General features: G+C 34.0%; 1 protein-coding gene across 1 annotated transcript in view; it reads left to right on the top strand.

The window, feature by feature from the left end:
• The first annotated feature begins 221 nt into the window (after positions 1-221).
• LOC137930893 (uncharacterized) overlaps positions 222-20,138 on the top strand; it is a 72,565-nt gene continuing 52,648 nt past the window's right edge. The window contains exon 1 of the mRNA XM_068774245.1: positions 222-225. The gene's annotated coding sequence lies outside the window, so the exon portion shown is untranslated. The remainder of the gene's footprint in view (positions 226-20,138) is intronic.

The following is a 20,138-nucleotide window of genomic DNA, read 5'->3' as shown; positions in this document are numbered from 1 at the left end:
TGATACCAGCGTTTATCGATGACCGTCGCAAGATCACTTGTTTATCTTGTAGATGGAAGTTTTATGTTGCGTTTGCTAATTCATGGCTTCTACTTCAGAATCTTAATGCTATATCGCCCACCAGTTCTGCGTCCTTGCCACTTATATTTGCCAGTCTGCTGTGCTTATTCAACTACTTTTGTTCATCTACGGATATCACCATTCCTCCAGCTCTCTATACGGCTCGTTGAACGACTGTGACTTGCTAATGTGGTCTAAAGTGGAAGCCCATGTTTCTGTTTGTTTTTTGAAATGAAACAGCGTTTTGTGGGTGGATGTTCTGCACTGCACTTGCCGATAGACCACAGTTCCAATTCCAAAATTCGGTTATTAGTTACAATAATAACATTTATATTTTAGTGGTGTTGCTGTTTCATTGGTGATTATAGTTTATATTATTATAAATTGTATTATTTTTATAACAATCAAAACAATAATGGCCCCTTCGAATCTTAGTCCGCAATAAAGTGTGTAATAGCGAGACAGATTTTATGATTATTATGCCTTTAAAGAGGCGTCCTCTTCGAAGTTATCCTATTTCGCGAGGTATTCACTGGTAAATGCAGTCTTTCATTACGTTTTCTCAATTTAAAAAGTAATCTCGTTTTGTGCTAACGTTTTCTTGATGGTTTTTATTAAGGTTCAGTTTAAAGATCCGTTTTTTTATAGGCGCATATTTACTACAAATAAGTTTGATATGTGTCTTCCAAAGTCAGTCTATATATATATATATACACACATATAGTATCGAGTTAAATAAATCTATATATTGCGGCTATTATTTAAACGGAGATGTCTTAAATCAAATTCACTATCACCATTTCAGCCGTAAGACGACGATAAAGGCCTCCTATATATTTCCATGAGGACCAGTTGGAAGCCTTGATAGTCCGTGGTTCCACTCTGTAACTACAAGGCCTCAACTGTCATCTGATCGTATCCCGATCTCCACATTCAGGGTTCCACTTCCCAGGTCTTTCCAGGTCAAATTAAAAAGATAATCGTTGTGTCTGTGTGCTTCATCTTCGGCTATATCGCTTTCCAACCAGCGAGTTGGTCATAGGCGGACTAGTAATCGATAAAAAATCAGATTTTAAGATATTAAAAAAACTGCGATTGAAAGTATTACTTAGTAATACTCTTACATTTACTGTAATTATAGCAACCGATTAAGCCACGGTTGATTGCTCACACGTATCCTGAAATTAAAATCCTGAACATATCAAGTGACGATCAAGTTGACATTTTTCTACGGGTATCCTTACTCCTTGTTTATAGAGCATCAATTCAAGCGGTATAAGTGCTAAACCAGTGATTTTCAAGGTGGTACCCACACACCACAAGGAGCAATTTGATTGTTAAAAGGCAATTCGTAAGTGGACTCGACCTTTCGTTTTAAGATAAAAATTTTTACAATCTTTCTTACACAATTTTCTCTTATGGGTAAATATAATTAAAATTTATACATATTAACAATAAAATTTGTTAGTTTTACTCAATTTTATATTAGTTGGTACTGAATAACTAATAGTTTGCTAGTATACATTCTTGGGCCGACGCTGACTAGACGGGGAAGTCACTAGATGCGGGCTGCTTAAGATCGGTCATCGTGGCGATCATTGTGCAAGGCTTATTCACGTCCCCCAAAAAGACCAAGGGGGGCCACCACCAAGAAAGTCACGCACAAGGTGACAAGACACGCCCGAACAAGAGTGCGCACCGAATAGCAACTACCAGGAGGTAGATGCAAGAAGAACAACGACAGCAAGAAGAACATCGACGCCGACGCGGACTCCAACACCACCATCGAAGGAGAAAAGCAGCAGCAGTAACACAGCAAGTCTCTCGCAGCGCACCGAAGCGCCGTGAGGCGGCGACTAGTATGAAGCAGTAGGCGGAAAAATTTTTATTAGCTCCCCGGTCTTCGACCTGCGAGCCCTGAGTTCGACGAAGTTGTAAGAGCCCCACAAGGCTAACAACAAGTGCAACAACCAGAATACAGAGAGAGCAAGGCTTATGCCTTGCAGTGGGCGTCCGTCGATCGAAAATAAGAAAAAGATATATTAAAGGCATTACTTTACGGATCATGGAATGGCTTGAGTCACTGAAAATACAGGGAAAAAGCTTCTGTGGTACGTTGGTTTATGCTGACTCTTCCATGCTCACTTGAGTAACTTGACGTGAAACTCCCACTTCCTCCCGCTTCCAGTAAGCTACTTATTGCTTCTTCTATTTACTAATTTTCACCATTTAATTTTAACGAGTGATTTAAGAGATGCGCGATAGTTGCGCGCGAATACTACAATTTTTCTATTTCTTACGAGGAACAACGAAATATATTGTGTAATTAAATACCAATTTCACAACAGTGGCCGAAGATATCTAGCGCCACACCATATCAAACGTCTTAAATCGCTCGCCCTTTAAACTACTTCAAGACGCCAAACGGTTTAGAATGTTGGAAATATATCCTGTGTTTTGATAAGACCTTGCATTGGACACTTCTATGTTAAAACTCGGGTTAACATAACGTAGTGTTACGATACACAATATTAGATATGAGTAATTAATTTAAGTCAAGGGTCAAAGACCTTAAGGTCTCTCGTATGACCCTCAGGAGGGACAGAAGCCGGTCATAATATGTCGCCATCTCAGACAGTCCGGAGATTATGACGTCACAAATATTAAAAAACTAAAAACTAACAAGTTTCTCTTCTTCTAATGACTTCGTCCAAATACGTGGCCAAATAGTCTTTTTTTGCTTACCGTATCGTATGACACTTAAAGATTTGACAGTGCTGCATCTCGCGTAGTTACCATATACTTAACAACGTCTTTCCAAAAAGTTTAGTTGCTAAATTAATTAATTTTCAATTAATGTTTATATCACAAACCATAGACATTACGATACTAATGATTAATTTATCTGCACTTGACAAGTTTATGCAGTGAATCATTTATTTTAGTAATTATTGAAATGAAATGTCATCGAACAAATGTGATACGATTATCAAACATCTGTTTATTTAAATTAGGAATCGTGTAATAGTATGTTTACAAAATCGATTTCAATGTAGGAAACAAATTAAAATTATTTATTTGTGTAAACTTGTTATGTGCCTAAAATCTTAATTTCTTTCAATGCTTTCTCCAATCGCTAATTGACTTAGCTCTCGTATCATTAGGACAATCTTTATCTTCGTTGTAGTTCTTAACTGTATCATGGAACTCTTCTTGAACACTTCCTTAGTTTGCTCTGGCTTGAGGAGCTTCCTCTGTGTGAATCTGATTTTACTATGCATTATTACACACTAATTGGATTCATACATACGCATTACATGTATAAATTTGTTAAATTACGTTGAACTAATGGCCCTATGGAAGAACATCACGCTGCGTCTAATGTCCGGACCGGAAAGTAATGTCTCTTTCTTAAGTTAAATTTACACGATTACATTTTTAACAAGTTTTTATTTTTAACCAACAATATATTCACCTTCGTTATCAACAATGATTTGCCATTTAGTATACAAATCTTCAATGCCGGAATGGTAAAAATCAATCGATTTTTCTGTAAAATATGTAGATAGACATTACTTTCCGGTACCCCTAATAAATAATGCTTACTTTTGATCCGTCTTTTTAAATATTTAAATTATTATATCTGCCTCAATTTCTATATTGTATTCTTCTTTAAGTAGGCTTTGCTGATTTAATGTCAATGCTGTTGGATAAAAACACTTGAAACAATTATTTATCCTTTAATTCAATATTTGTTTTTATGTTCTCGCCCAGAAAAGTTAATTGTTTTATTTATAATTATGCATTCATAATGTATTTATTTTCTTCTCTTCATCCTTTATTTTCTCTGAGCAGTGGTAGCCCGGGGGCAGAGGACTGAGACTCGCGTTCGTGCGTCGCGGATTCGATTCCCGGGATACAATTTTAAATAATTAACACTTTGTGTATTAATTGTATTGTATTGACACTGCTCAGAAATAAGCTTCAAAAGGTTCAGCATCTTCCGCGTACCATAATTCCAGACTGCGGTCGTTAAGCCGCCTGCTAAGGGTGGCCATTATGGTATGTCTTTGTAGACATCTTTGTTAAACAATAATATATACTCGTAAATATAAGTTTGTAAACAAAAGTATACATGTATGCATGGTTGTATGTATACGTTAAATATCTGCTACTTGTCTTTCTTCTATTTATTTACTATGGTTGTCCGGAAATTGCCTTGAGCGGTAAGACCGCTCATTGTATTTTTTATTAATTAATATGCAATTAGGATATGATCTTTACAGTCGTATCCAATAAAGAGTATTTAGTAATAATGTTCGTAATTTTTATTTAAGTGTTAAATATGTTTAAGATAAAATCTTTTTAAAATATTAATGGCACTGTATAGGATGTTTGTCTATTTTCTCTTCTCAGTGAAATGAGACAGCGCAATAAAGACCGGAATAATCTTAATACCTTTTCCAATCTCGACCTTTTGTTCGCACCTGCGACTTGCTGTCAGAAAAATAAATATGCCCGGAGCGTATTTCATGCAATAACAGAATTTTTCAAGAGCCTTTTTAATACAGGCCAAGACCCTGTCCGCGCAAAACTGGGTTTCGCAAACATACAACTCGCAATAATCGTTATAAATGCAAACATTTACTGAAAATATATATTTTCAGGACGCTACCGCATCTAGGCTTGTGCTACAGTAATTTTTAAACACGCATAACTTGATATCTGGACTGTTTAAACACACCATCTGCGCCTTAAGGTGATGAAATCAAATATTGTGTTACACGGGATTTCCTATTGAGAATTCAACCAGAACTCGCGAGGTCATCATCATTATTTCAGCCCTTGGATGTCACCTGTTAAAGATAGGCCTCCTCCATAGATTTCCTATATCCGGCCTGCATTCTGTGTCGATGAACAGATTATATATATATATATATATATATATATATATATATATATATAAGGTGCTACGCTTGCAGGTCAGTAATCTCTAATACAGACCCTTTGCGCGCAGCTAATCTTCTGAACTCTAACTCGATAAAATAAAGAAATTTCAAGAATTTGAGAAATTTCCTTCTTTCCTGAGGAAATTCCTCTCATTGTACGACTGTCAGCTTATCTATGAGGCCCTTAGTGAAGGATCAACTTACAGTCCCGTAAGTCACCACTTTACACGGAGACCTTCGTCATGTCACTTATGTATATTGGACAAGAAAATGCTTCCAAGTTTCCCGAATGTTGGCTATCCATGTTAGATTCAACAACAGTACTCTTTCTAAAAATTCGAGTCACTGCAATTTATGGCCAGTATGACATGTGGGTTTGACGTATTTTTCGTCTTCTCATTCGAAACTCCATTCGCTGCGGAACTCGGTTGAAGTCTTTGAGCTTAGTGAACTCTCCCATTTTAATTGCTCTTTATTATGTTGATATGTGGGTCTTTGTAGCTATTTGCTCTAAGCATAATAGTGACCATTGAGGTCATTGCATCCCTTCACAAAGTCGCCGGCCCCCTTTTATCTCCGAGGCACTATGCACGCTTCCATTACGGAGCGGTTTCATTAACCTAACCCAAGCTAAGCTACTGCTGGATCTTGTGATATTCACTCTACAAGAATTATAAGTATCTTTATAGTTTTTTTTTGTTGCGTAAATTGGCTCAATTAGTTTAAAGTTTGACGTTTTACATTTTCACTACTGTTACAGATGGTTTGCATTTTGAGAGAACATGTTCATAAGCTGTGGTTTTCTGTATTCTGTGTTTAAAACCCTGGGAAATATTGCATTGTTATGGGCGTATTAAACCGCTTTCTAATCTAGTACTAAAGATAACATGACTGCCTTTGAAATTATTTATCAGTCTTCAGTTAACAAACATTAAACTGGTAACCTTGTCACCGCTACGGATATTCTTAAAGAATGACGGATATAAAAAAGAGGCGAAATTGTTAAGATTTTATAGTTTCTATTATAGTAAATAGTGTTGATGTTGCACTAACTAAACGCAAGCCTTAACAACATCAATACAAAACTATTATCGATGGTGGTAGAGAACAGACAGAAAGTACAAAAAAGAAGTAAAACTGATCATATCTAGATTCTCTACGTCACTTACATAACTGAACTTATATTAGCATTTAAATTAAAATGCGACAATTTTTTTTTGTGAAACGCTTAAATTATGTAATCAAAAATTTATCCAAAAAAACAAAAACAAATCTCTGTACCTCACAGAATCTTTGTATGGGTAATTTATATGCTTCAATATAGATCTAGATATGTTCAGAAAGCTTATATTGCTAGATTGAAAAAAAAAATATCAAAGAACGTTTATGTAGTAAGAGTAGTGCATTATAAATGTCCACATAGTAGAATGTTAATGTTGTGTTTGACTCCAAGCTATTTCAATGTTTATGAAGTATGCAAGATTAACCCTTAATTAGGCGCATTAAGAAAATCACTCAATTAGGCGCATGGGGTCTTAAATGACCCCAAAAAAACATTGGGAAAGGAGTATCAAAAAGGAATAAAACTTAATGGATTTCTATAGTAATTAATAAAGTTCTTTAATATACTTAACTTTAAGAAACAAATACTTACTATGACATTAAAAATATTTAAAAAAAATCAAAAACAGTAAACCTCTCTTTAAACTAATTTTTTTGGCATAGCCGAGATCAACTTAAGAAATAAAGTTTATTCAGCCTCATCAGCGGAATCTTCTGTTCTGCATCTGACGCAGTAAATCCTTGAGTGTTGCTGACAAATAAATTTACGACACTTGAAACATTTTGTTGGCACTTTTTTGTCGTTCTTTCTAGGATATGATGAACAGCGCCCGCGCTTAGCTGTCGATTGATAAACCGCCTTGTTTACGTTATAAACTTCATGGAGCCGTTTTTTTGTTGTCGCTGGTACAGCACGTAGTTGTATGCGACGTTTTTGGTGATCTTCCACAAGTGCCGCAGCTAATTTCTTCAAGAAAATCCGTCTTGAATATGTCAAAGTCTTCTCAGTATTCGCTTTGTGTATGACAAATGCGTTGATGCCAGATATGTTTATACTCCAGATAAATGTTAAATAATATTTTGTGCTCGGGTCCTTACTGCGTTCGATGATGGTACTTTACACCATTTCACTTTCGGGCCATTTCTCTGAGTATGTTGAGATAAAAAATAATTATCTTCCGTTGATACAGGGATGTCTTGCATATGTTCAGACTCGTCAATTTCGCTTTCTGAATTATGATCACTATCAATGACAGCATCGTTTAAAGTTTCGTCTTGCGAATCCGAAGCAGCAACATCTTGCTCTTCATCAAGCACTTCATCCAGCCATTGCAATACTTGTTTGTCGTTAGGCATTTCAATTCAAAAAAAAAAGCATAGAAAAAAACTCAACAATACATAAAGAAATCATACCGTATCAAAATACACACAAACAAAGGTAAATAGCAAACAATATACCAATATAAACACAAAAAAATCACAAAAGTAAAAACTTACCTTCGCCAAAAAATGGAACGTAACTGGGCGCATGGGGTCAGCTCTCTAAAGGACAGTGATGCATGCACATGCGTTAATGTTCTGGATGTGACTAATTTGCGTACCCCGGGGGGAGTGAGGAAGCTAGAAAGAGCATTAGTACGCTCTGAAGACTGTAAGCCATAATTTTTTGAATTTCAAGTGGCGCTGACCCCATGCGCCTAATTAAGGGTTAAATAAAAACATGGTTTTGCCGAGTTTCTTCCGTCTGTTTTTATCATATCTGAGATATTTACTATCCGAAATTGTGGTAGAATCAATTTGATGTGAATAAGATATGTAATTAATTGTAATTTGTGTAAAGAATTTTTGAGTTTAAAATGTGTACAATATAAAAAATCCACTATTGCATATTGACCCTTTTTCAACTTTCTTCTTTATTGAAACATAATCCTCTCTACTGTATTGGGACTGGATATGCACGTTTCAAGTATAAAGAGATCGAAAATATTGTAAAAACATTCCAGGTTTACTAAACGAGGTCACGTAGAACAGTATACTCTACCACTCTCCAGAAGTATACAGAGCAAATATTTACTAGAAAACAATGTGTTATAAATAATAGATATCAACGCATTCAATATTTCTAGAGTAAAATATGTAATAGGCATATTATTTATTTATGATCTGTAGCACATGTTGCATATTAAAGTATTTCAATAAATTTATTTTAAATCATGTCATATATTTATAAATTTTATTTCCAACTTTGAATAATTTATAATAATCGCTTATTAGATGAATTAACGACATAATTAAGAAGAAAAAAAAACACTTACACTCACGTATATATCGTGAGAATAATGCCAGAAGGGGCTCTTTGACAAAATATAAGAGATAAAAAAAAAACAATTTAGATGGAAACTGGGTACGGTTTAATAATACACCTTAATGTTATGTCTCTGAATTACCATTTAATGTTTTTTTTTAAATATATTTAAAAAAAAACTTATTAAACGGCGTGAAGGATTTAAAGTGATAGTAAAGCTAGGGAATGATTTACTTTATAGTGATATGGTGAGAATGATCACAAAAAACCCATCAGTTTTTTATGGGTTTTTATCAGAACAGTGCGCGCTTGGATCCAAATCATCTATAGCAGTATTTCCCAAGGTAGGGCCCACGCCCCACAGGTGGGCAATTTGACTATTAAGGGGGGCAATTCGAAAATAGACTCAACACAAGTTTGTACTCGCTCCGGGGCCATTTAATTTCACTGATAGGCTTCGATGCTAAATATAACAAAAAATTCGAATTTTTTAATGGTTGTGATATAAAAAATAAGTATTCATTAAAATAACTGTACTTCCTTAACAATTTTCTCGTTACTTCTTTTTTATGTTACATAAAGGGGCGTAAGAAGCATAAGAATTTTTATAAATGCTAATGTAGGGCATGGCACAAAAAAAGGTTGGGAAACGCTGATCTATAGGGTAAGCGAGAATCTTATTATTTATTTTATTAACTACGTTGTAGTCTATACACTACATAAAATAAAAAGAAAAACTATGCAAATTTTCATTACGTTTCCCGAACTATCTACGTTTTTATTAAAATCTGAAACGAAGGAAAACTATTTAGCGGAAAACTTTCCAAAGTTAAATTAATTTTCTCGATCAAGTTAAAAAGTTCTTTCGTGTACTTAATAAGTAGCCGTGAGTTTAATATCCTTCCAATTGACTTTAGAATTGAAAAACGAAACAGTTTTAACATAATACGTAATGACTTATAGTTGGATTAAGTTATTTTATTAATTCGTTTTAAATTACAAAAACTTATCGCTTTTCTTACACTTATGTTTATTCAAGATCAACATTGATATATATTTACGATTTTCATCGTATATCGCCTTTTACAACTTTCTATCATTTCATCATTATTTTATAATTTTTGTAACAATTATTACGTGGTCGACAGATATTTGTATCAATTTTATAAGCATGCCCATTTTTGTTTGTATCAGCTGTTTATATTCTCCATCTAGTTAAATTTCTTTTTTTAAAAGAACTTCCATAAGAGTTCGTTTGGAGTCTGAGCTAGCACTCTGGCGAGCAGCGATTCTCCCGAAACCTAACCCAGAACTGACGCTATGAACATCCGATGTTCCTCAAGTTCAAATAATTTTGCAGACAGCTTATTTAGCAAAGTATCGTCTACTAAATAGACATAACTTCTTGCCTAGTTTGCGTATTATTCTATAGTAAGCCGTATGCTGATTGCATAACAAATAATAACAAACTTCTTTTCTTGATCTTTTACTTCAGACAGAGACTTCTTTAATAGTCTTCTTTAATATAATTATGACGACTTCTACTTCTGAAACTTCTGCTTAGAGAGAGCTGAGAGTTTATTAGTATAAAATAATTTATTCAAGATGTAGCTATGTAGTCTAATAATATTACATTAACAAACACGCCTCAATACAGCACATATATATATATATATATATATATATATATATATATATATATATATATATATATTTGTGCTGTTATATTATATGTTATATATATATATATATTTGTGGGGATATAATGATAATTTAATCATGAAACGGTAGACGTGGCATGGGCATGCCCTCTACTAGGTAGACCGACAATATAGTTAAGATCGTGGAAGTTGCTGGCTGCGAGCAGCGCACGCCGATCATCATGGTGACCTTTGGGAGAGGCTTATGCTTTGCATAGGATGTCTATCTGCTGATAAAACATTTCACGATCAAGATATTAAATCAACTACATTAAAAAAAATTCACAGGAGATCTACATTGTATTTAAAACATATAACATTAGCTCATTTATGACAACTTTCTCAGAGTACCGGAAACTGCAATTGTTTCAATAGATAACATAAATCTTCATTGTATTACTCGGAAATGAAATACGAAAGGTCTTTCCATACAATATAGTACTATAAAAATATTGAGACATATATAAGTGAGTCTATTGTGAATAAGAATAAGATTCTGATCGTACATTATGCTGTCAAGTGTGCTCTGTATAATGAATAGAATTATTAAAACGTTTATTTTAATATTCGGGTTAAGCCATGCCAGTCCGTTCGGTCAAGAAATTAAAAATTTAAAAGTTTTCTACAAAGGCGAAGACTTCAAAAACAATTACCAAGGAGTTAAGAAAACGTTTAATGAAACAAAAAGTTACGATAATCAGGATAACTATTGCCGAAGCTTCAATAACTGTAGAGATTGTACGAACAGCTCCTGGTTCCCTTGTACATGGTGTCATGACGTCGGTTGCAGTGGAAATTCCGAAAAGTCATGCCCTAAAAGCGTAGACACGAAGAGCCCGAACTTAACCGCAAGGGGACTTAACTGTCCCTCAATAAGTCACGCGGGGCCTATTCTACTACCAGCCGATGTTCGTACAAATATAAAAGTGAAACTATTCGCACCAAACGCACAGATAACAAATGAGAAAGAGATACTTTGTGAATTAAATTTCAAACAGAAACTCATACACATGAAAGGAATGGTTATGAAAAATATGGTACATTGTTATCCTGTGACGTTAAGTGCGAAAGAAAATGGAGAAATTGACACCGGGTTATTGCGTTTGTTATGGGGAGGAGCTGATCCTTATTCAAATGTCCTTCCAGTCGTTGTTTATAGATGTGAAAATTTAGCACAGGATTGTGACTCCTGCAGAGTAATACCTCCAGAGTACGGATGTGGTTGGTGTGATATATACAACTCTTGTATACTTGGCGATAAATGTGTGAATAATTTTATAAAATGGGCTCTAAATAGGTTATCTTGTGACGCGTTTAATCGAAAACTGTACTATGTGTAGGATCAGTGGTATTCGACTAAATGAACAATGATAATAATATCAAAACTCTAGATCAAGTGTTATTTATTTCAGATTCAATATTCTTTTTTATACGAGTAAAAGACGCTTATAAATATAGTAATGTTATTATTTATTTTTATTACGGAGAATAGAATAATGGCAATATCATTCAAATTTGATAACTCAATGAACCTTTTCGAGTTGTTTGTTAGACGTAATATGCATTGTTTTAATGAGATATAAGTGTAAACTCTACTTCGTGTTCTATATAAAAGCCTTGTTTAGAATTTTTGAATTAGTAATCTATACCGAGTGAATCAGTAAACAAGTTGTGAATTAAACTTAAATATTAAAGAAGTTACGCAAATGTTTTTACGAATGCCTCTGTTTTTAACGAGAATCGGTATCTTTATATTATTAATAATACAATCAGTCCGATTGCAGAAAGAATCGGATGAATCAGATGATTATACGATGCAAGGAACGTGTCGATCAATTCATTCGTGTCGAGACTGTAAAAAATCTGACCTGGAATGCGAGTGGTGCCACAATTTTGGTTGTACAAAATTTCCACATCTGTATTGCCCGAAGAAAATTTTGCTTTCCTATTTATTCAACAATGAAAATAAAGGTTTAAATGATTGTTCCAAGATAATAACGAAAGGACCTATTTTCGTACCAGCAAATGTACGACGAGTTATAAAATTAGAAATGGCAGTTGACGACGTTAGACTGTTTAAAGAGAAACTATTATGTGTTATACAAATCGAACAGAAGGTTATAGAGCTGAACGCATTTTTGGATAACAAAACAGTGTTCTGCGATTCGGTCGCTCTAAATTCACTACGAAGTGTTATACTTGGATCGATTCATTTGAAATGGCAGAGCGTGGAACCCTATTCAAACCATGTTCTCGTTATCGTATATAACTGTCAGACGTTGGCGCAGAACTGTAATCAATGTCAGATTCTGAACAAGCGTTTCAATTGTGGATGGTGTACACAGAAGTCCATGTGTGGTTTGATTGAAGAGTGTCCTATGGGGTTTGCGCCGTGGTTCGACAAGAACTATAAATGCGAAATGAGTGAATTACACATTGACTAGTTTATTTAGCGTGAGTAAATAAAGTTCACCGACATCATGTTAATGTTATGTTTAAATAAAATAATGTTCTGTTACAGTTGATGATATTTTTTCATTACAATCTAAAGGTTTTCCCTACTACGTCTATTGACATAAATAGCTTTCTTTGTTAGGAAGGTAATTTAAACTTTGTTGTAGATGTCTTAGTTCCTACTTCTATTATAATCATTTCAATCTTTTAAATTGCGGTGAGTTATGCTACCCTTTTGCAGATTGTCATAGAGCTACATTATATATATATATATTGAATTATATAGTCGAAGATCCAATATTTATTGAGTTATATTGTAAAGGTTTCAATAGTATACAAAAGGATAATAATCGGCATATACATATAAATATATCATCATTATCATAGGCAATAGGCACAAAAATCTAATTTTTGTGAGAGAATGTTCTTGTTCTTTTATATTCTCCTTAATTAAGCTATGGTCTCTTGTGGTTTAACATTATTTGCATAGAAATAAAAAGTTAAACATAAAATCTTTTTAAAAGTAATAATAAAATATTCACTTAAACTAATTGTTTTCCTTTCATTCTCAATATTGTGTTATGCAACGCGGACTTCTTGGCAGACCTTGTTTGTTCAACAAACGACTCAAGACAGAGCTCCATTATGTGTAGGAATGGCCTGTTTCATTAAGACAATGGGTTTAAATTGCGGTGGTTAGATAGGCGGGCTGAAGTCGGCGGTGTAAATAATGGCGTTTTAGCGACTAATTGTAATATAATCTTGATTTATAATAAATTTAGAATTCAAGCAATTAATATTAAAAAGTATACATAATTCTAGACGAAAATACGAGATAGAGACAGGAATGTCGTAAATTCGTAGATGAACAAAAATAACCGAGAGCCTAGCATAGTTGTAAGTAGAAGTGGCAGTGAACAAGCCTCTCGGAGACTATAGAATGCAAAGCGCAGCGTAGGAGATTCGTCCACAAAGTAGATAGATGACTTATTAAGGTCTTTGGATGTTGGCCGTTTACAACCGGCCCAAATTCAAATCTTTACGGAGGCCTATGTCCAGCAATGGGAATCCAATGTCTAAAATGATGATGATGAAGAATCACTAACAAGAATAAGTAAAATAGGCTATGAAAGTAAGAAAATTATAAACACAGAAGAGAGAGAAAGAGAGAGAGAAATTTGTTTCTGTTATCTATTAGTAGAAGATCCTTCTGTCTCATCATAATTTTCAGTTAAAACCCATCGTATTTATTATGTATCTTGATACTTTGTAAAGCTGTTTGTGTATATATATATATATATATATATATATATATATATATATATATATATATATATATATACAAACGGCTTTACAAAGTAATATATATATATATATATATATTTGTGTGTGCGTATACATACATATATATACATCGGAATCGGTCTTGCTTATTATTTAAGCCTTTAGGATTTTTGTTTCTAGCGGCGAGCATCGATGATGTCTAACTACTCGTCGCCTGCGCACACCGCTCTGCGCTCTGCATTTGGCTTTTCTTCGCGTCAACTCTGCTAGATGGCGTACAGTAACACTATTTCCACATAATAAACAACAACAGATAATTTAGAATTAACTAAAATTATACAAAATTAAGTCAGTTAGAGATTTATATTATTAATACTAATATGAACGAATGTTTTAACAGACACCAAAGATCATATTGTAAATAATATGTTTCAGTTTGATAGTGCTGTAGACACGGCAATAATAGGGTCAATAACACGTGTCACCTAACGTAAAGAGAGGTGTCTAAGCTGAATATTGCTCAAGGTTTAAGAATTAAAGTATAGCTGCATATTACATATTATACTATGTAGTATATATTATGTAGTATATATTATAGTATGTATAGTTACATATTATACTATGTATACAGTATGGAACGACAAAGTCAAGTCAAAAGAAGACGCTTGATGGTTGCAGCGCATGATCGGTCATCGTAGCAATCTTTCACGAGGGAACTATGCCTTGTAGGGCATCTATTGTGATATATATCTAATGAGCGAACAGATAAGGTGATAATTATATCTACAGAAGATATTTTTGTATTAACAAAGCTATATATCATAAAAATATTTGACATGTTCTTCTTTTATACCTACTATACATGTAAATTATATTATATTACTTTGTTATATCTTATTAAATTATCAGTTGACAAATATTTAGTGCACGACACTTGCTACGTACATATAATTATCATCGTTATATCCACTGTAGGATAAATATTCCTTCATAGATTTACAATAGGCCTAGTAACAGAATATATTTAGGATCGTACAACAATCTCAACATTAATAAGATTGTTTGTGCACTGTGTAAGTGAATATCTTACGTTGGGCTTGCTGGTCCGTCGTTTCAAGCTACCACGGTTCGTCCATTCTTCTACAGATGTCATTTCTGATCCCATTGTAAGTTCACTGACCCTTTTGCTCGGTGAAGTCAGTTCTGACGAAGCTGTAAAAGCCCACGGGGTAACAGCATTAACTTCAACCGAAACCAAGCAGTGATTCGATCCGTACAGAAATCTTGAACATAGCTCTTTCCATGGTTAGTTATGCGTCGGTGATTTTCTTAATAAGGCCCAGAGACAGTTTCCAGTACCATAAGTTATAGCTTAAAACACTTTTACGACACACATTTATATTTTCGTTATGAAACCCAGTGTAATACCGTAGTGGTAGCCTAGATGTATATGATTGAGACTTGCGATTGTATTTCGCAAGTTTGATTTCTGGGATACAATCTAATGTAATTCACACTTCATACATTAATGATATAGGATTGCTATTATATATAGCGTCCTCTGCGTACATTATGGTATGCAAAACTGTGATCGCCAACATGCCTGCTAAGCGTGGCGATTATGGTATATCTTCCCAAGGGTATCTTTCTACTCTCTTCCAGGCCTAAACCTTGCAGAGGTTTTCTATGAGCTGAATCCACAACGACGGCGATACGAATACATAACTTGGTGATTTTCTTTGGCGAATGAAATAAAAAAAACTTTTTCCTTTCATAACTTCGTAACAATATATGAATACTTGGTTCTTTTAACTTAAGCGTAAGTAATGATGCTTTTAGTGAATTTATAGTTTTATAACAGTGTACGTCTATAACCATATATACAGAAGCTAAAAACATTATAGTAAATAATATTAGTTGATGAAAAAAATCGAAATACGATAAATAGCACTAGAAAGTAGACTATAGCTTTTATTTTGAAACGCAAAATTGATCTATAGATAAGATAAGTATCTTCCCTATAATTATCCCTTATTAAAGATTTAAGCATTCCAAAACTGGATCTAAATAAAATTATACATGTACTATTTTTCCGAATAGTCCCCTTGGCAATCTATGCATCGATGAATCCCGTAAACGCTTTGTAAAAATAAGCTCTTGAGGGTCTTTTCTATAACGTTTTCGACGACGGCTACTGCTTCTTGGGCATCTTGAAACAGTATACTACGAAGTTTTTTTATTGCCTTTGGGATTAAATTGAAATTTCATGCATGATCATAACTGTAATGAGAATGATTCTACATTACCACACCTACCAGAGTTTACTCGGTTTGTTTGGTAGAGTATGTTGACTGTCCTGATTAAGTCTGCTGCGAAAATCTGAACTGTGTATCTTTACTCCATTAGATGGATCTTCATCAGAAAAAGCTAATCGAGGTCTATCAGGACTTTGTTGCCGACATAAACCGTAAAGAAAATTGTAAAATAATAATACAACGAAATTATTCATATTTTAAATCCACGATGGCGCAGAAACAATAAATGACAAAGAGATCTTATTTTTATAAAATATTTGTGAAGAATTCCATTTTTGAATATTGTTATTTTAAAACTGGCCGGTTCTTTAAACTGTTGGTGCCACTAACGTATTGTTATTTTTTTATTTTACATCGTCTAAGCACTGTGACAGAATTTAAATGTAGCGCAAAAGTTTCTAATTCTGTCTATTTCAATATCTATTTTCTTCAAAATAGTTTACATTTTTAACTGTTACGAAAAACGAAAATTTAGTCTGAATTTTTTTCGCGTGTGCACTTTTGTTAGTTAATATATTTTAATGCCTTTTACATTTACAAATATTTTATTGTTTTGTTTGTATCGCACGTTTATCATCTACATTTTACTTCGTTAAAAATTTTTGTTCTATTTATAAGCACTTAGCATATTAACATATTCATAATAATATCACTACGATACGTTAAAGACCTGTAAGTTAAGTCTTTTATTCTCTTTTAATTGTTTTGTTTTCTGTAAAACCTTACGTGTTTAAAATCTGATATAATATCGAGGTATTAAATTTTATTGACATATTTTATCTTTCCTCAGATATATTACATAATCAAGGTCGCGGAGAGTCGCTGGATGGGTGCAGTGTATGAATTTTTATTTTGGCAATATTATCGCGAAATCTATTCCTTGCAGTGGGCGTCTGTTAGCTGACATGAACGAATGAATGAATTTTCGCGCTGATCACATGTACATATTATTTTTCTTCATCTTTATCGTCACTATTTAAAGCAGCGTGCATGCTAGACATAGGTCACCCCTAATAATTTGCAATAGAAGACGGCCTTCATCAAGCGACGTCTGGTGACTTAAACGAAATCGTCGATCCCGCTTTGCGGACCTGCTGGTTTGACATACACTCCAGAAACTTAGCGGTCATTTATTCTACGCGATATATCGCCTGCCCACTGTCGCTTCAAATTTTCAATCCGCTGGGCTTCATCCTACTTTCGTTTCAAACGATCTTCACATTCCTGAAACGACCTTGTCGAGAAATACCGAGCCAGAGAAAAAATAGAGGGTATTGTATTTATTGAAATTCTGAGTGAATGTTTTAGTTATAACAAAGTAAAGTCAAGTCTTTGTTTCGCCAAGGAATTAATCGTGTAAACTTGAGACGTCTAAGCCGACACTCGTAGAAATATAGATAGATATAGAGAGATTGGTTCTTGAACAAGCTGTCTACGTTACGTTTTCCTCGATTTATGACTAGTGGATTTCTTTAATTCATAGTGTGCTGTCTCCGAGGAATCCAATTGCTGATTCGCGACCGTAAACATGTTCTCCACAAGCAGATTATTACATTATGTTCTAAACAATGTTTCCTATCTATAAATAAAAATTTCAATAATAAACCGTATTGTTTTAATAAAAACATACTATTTTATGAATTAATGTCACAAAGTAACGGTAAAACTAAACATACAAGGAATAGCTTTACATTGAATTTGAACTATGAAACGTCTAATTCTTGGCGTGTTTACTACTAAGTAATAAAATTATCAATAGCAATTTTTACATTGTTATGATAGGTTATAAAAACACTGCTAGTATATGTTACATTACCATGTTGTCTCTTGTATCTGAACTAAACCTAGCCTGCGTTTTGGACACTAGAAAATTTTGTCTATTACATAGCATTCTACTATTGTAACTAGGAAGGAATAATAACGATTAGATATAGATATAGTATATATAATCTGGTCTCCCAGATTGTTATATGTTGACAAATGTCACAAAAGCAATCCGCCTCTGATTGTGTTTTAAGCCAAAGACAATGAATATACGGATAAAACTGTCGCATAGTTAATTCATTACAACGGAAATAAAGGCCATTAGTCAACAGTACATTGGATTGTAACGCAAGCTTTCATTTTAAATTATTGATTATCCATACATGTTTTGGCAAAATCATTTTCCACGTTAGTACAAAAATTAAAACTATTGTAGGATGCATGGTGTTTTAAAATTTAACAGATATAGGTATCGCTGGGGTAGATAAAGCCTACTAGCCGATTTAACTCACATCATAGCACAGTTTATGTTGTTTGTAAATTCGTTATATCAATATATACGTTTATTTACATATAACCTTGGCTATATATTTACCACAATTCAAGTGTGAGAAGACTACAAAAGTTTTTTCTGCAAACCATATTCGAAAAAAAAAAAGCGAACTTCTGCGGTCTGCACTTAATTATTGCTATACAGAATTTTGTTAATTATTTTAACAGTAACCTCATATTTTATTTAGTTCCCAGGCAACTTAGCGCATGGAACAGATAAACAGACGTACGACTTAAATTCTGAAACGGAGACTAAGAACCCAGAAGCCGGCGCAGGAAGTCCATCAAAAAGATAGGAAGAAGCTGAATGCAAGCCACTTTGAATCGGTTTTACAAAATATCTTTGGGGAAGTCCCATGTTTAGTAGTGTTTGTCCCATGGCTAATAAAATGATGATGACGATTTAATATTTACATTAACTAAATAGATAAATTAATTAAAATTTTGTTAAGGTTAAACTTGGATAAGACAAGCACTGTGTTTGCTTTTTGTATCTCGTTACTTTACAAACATTTTCCACAATAATTAAATTAATCAAAATCTAGTTATTACATCTATACCTGCACACAAAAATTAATTCTATGTGAGGTATTTTTAAAGGAACGAAAATAGATAATGTGTGGACAGTTTTCACTTTTTATTTGTATATTTACTGATACGAAAAACTAGAAGTTAATTTTAGTAATACGGAGAATAGATCTAACTCCGTTCTCTGCTAATTACTACTAAAGCAGAAATTTACTAGCTTATTTAGTTTTCGAACTCGGCATAGCAGAACTGAATTGATTTTTTTTTCGGCCAGCATTAGGGGCACAATGTGGGAAAGTTAAAAGTACTAAGTTCGGATACGCGGTTAACACACGAAACGTTACCAGAGAATTCGTTGAAATTAGCCTTATACTGTAGTAGAGTTTTGTGCCAGTTTATTTTAGTAGTTAGGAATTTGTCAACTATATAAAAAACTAGTTTAGAGTTCTAGAGTTTATTTTATTTATTAAGACCGACATATTTAGCTTTAAGCTATAGTATAGTATTTCCGTCTATTAAAGAATTTTAGAGAAGGCCAATATCCAACAGAGTACGTCTTACGGCTGAGATAATGAATCTCTCCTATAAGACGCTTAATGAGTTACATGTTATGTTTGTTCTCATACGTTTAAACTTTAGTAATTCTCCGGACAAGTCGATCTTAAAGCAAACATGGAAAAGACGAAAGGGACATATTATGTCCATGTTGTGCCTTGTAGACGATTATATATATTTGGAATTAACCGTCCAGCTCGGAAAGTCCAACTTTGAGAAATAAATCACTTGCCGAATCCAACTCGGATGAGCAGCGTTCGGGAAGCTTCCAAACCTTTTCTCGTCCTAAGTAAGAAAAGGACCAATATTTAGCCACTTCCGCACATGCAGTGGTAGTCATGCAATAAAATGCACCGCCCGCCAGCCCGCTGATAAATGCGCATGCGGCTAACAATGCGAATCACACAACCGCCACCGCCAAATTACTCAACACGTGTTTCACCCCTCCACGGGGAATCTTCAGGAGTTATGTTACACCAATTAGTGCCACCGGTTAGTGATCACTTTGCGATTCGCAATTCGCATTGAACATACATTCGCCCTCGCTTGAACGCGGGTTATGCGGACGCGGCCGCCATGTTATGTGTAGGTGAGTAGTGCATGACATGTG

The sequence above is a fragment of the Battus philenor genome, unplaced genomic scaffold (genome assembly GCF_028537555.1).
Source record: "Battus philenor isolate CCGP_79_NKW_IND1 unplaced genomic scaffold, ilBatPhil1.0.hap1 SCAF_11, whole genome shotgun sequence".
Taxonomy (NCBI): Eukaryota; Metazoa; Arthropoda; class Insecta; order Lepidoptera; family Papilionidae; genus Battus; species Battus philenor.
The sequence above is the reverse complement of the archived record's forward strand: the minus strand, read 5'-3'. Positions and strand labels throughout refer to the sequence as shown.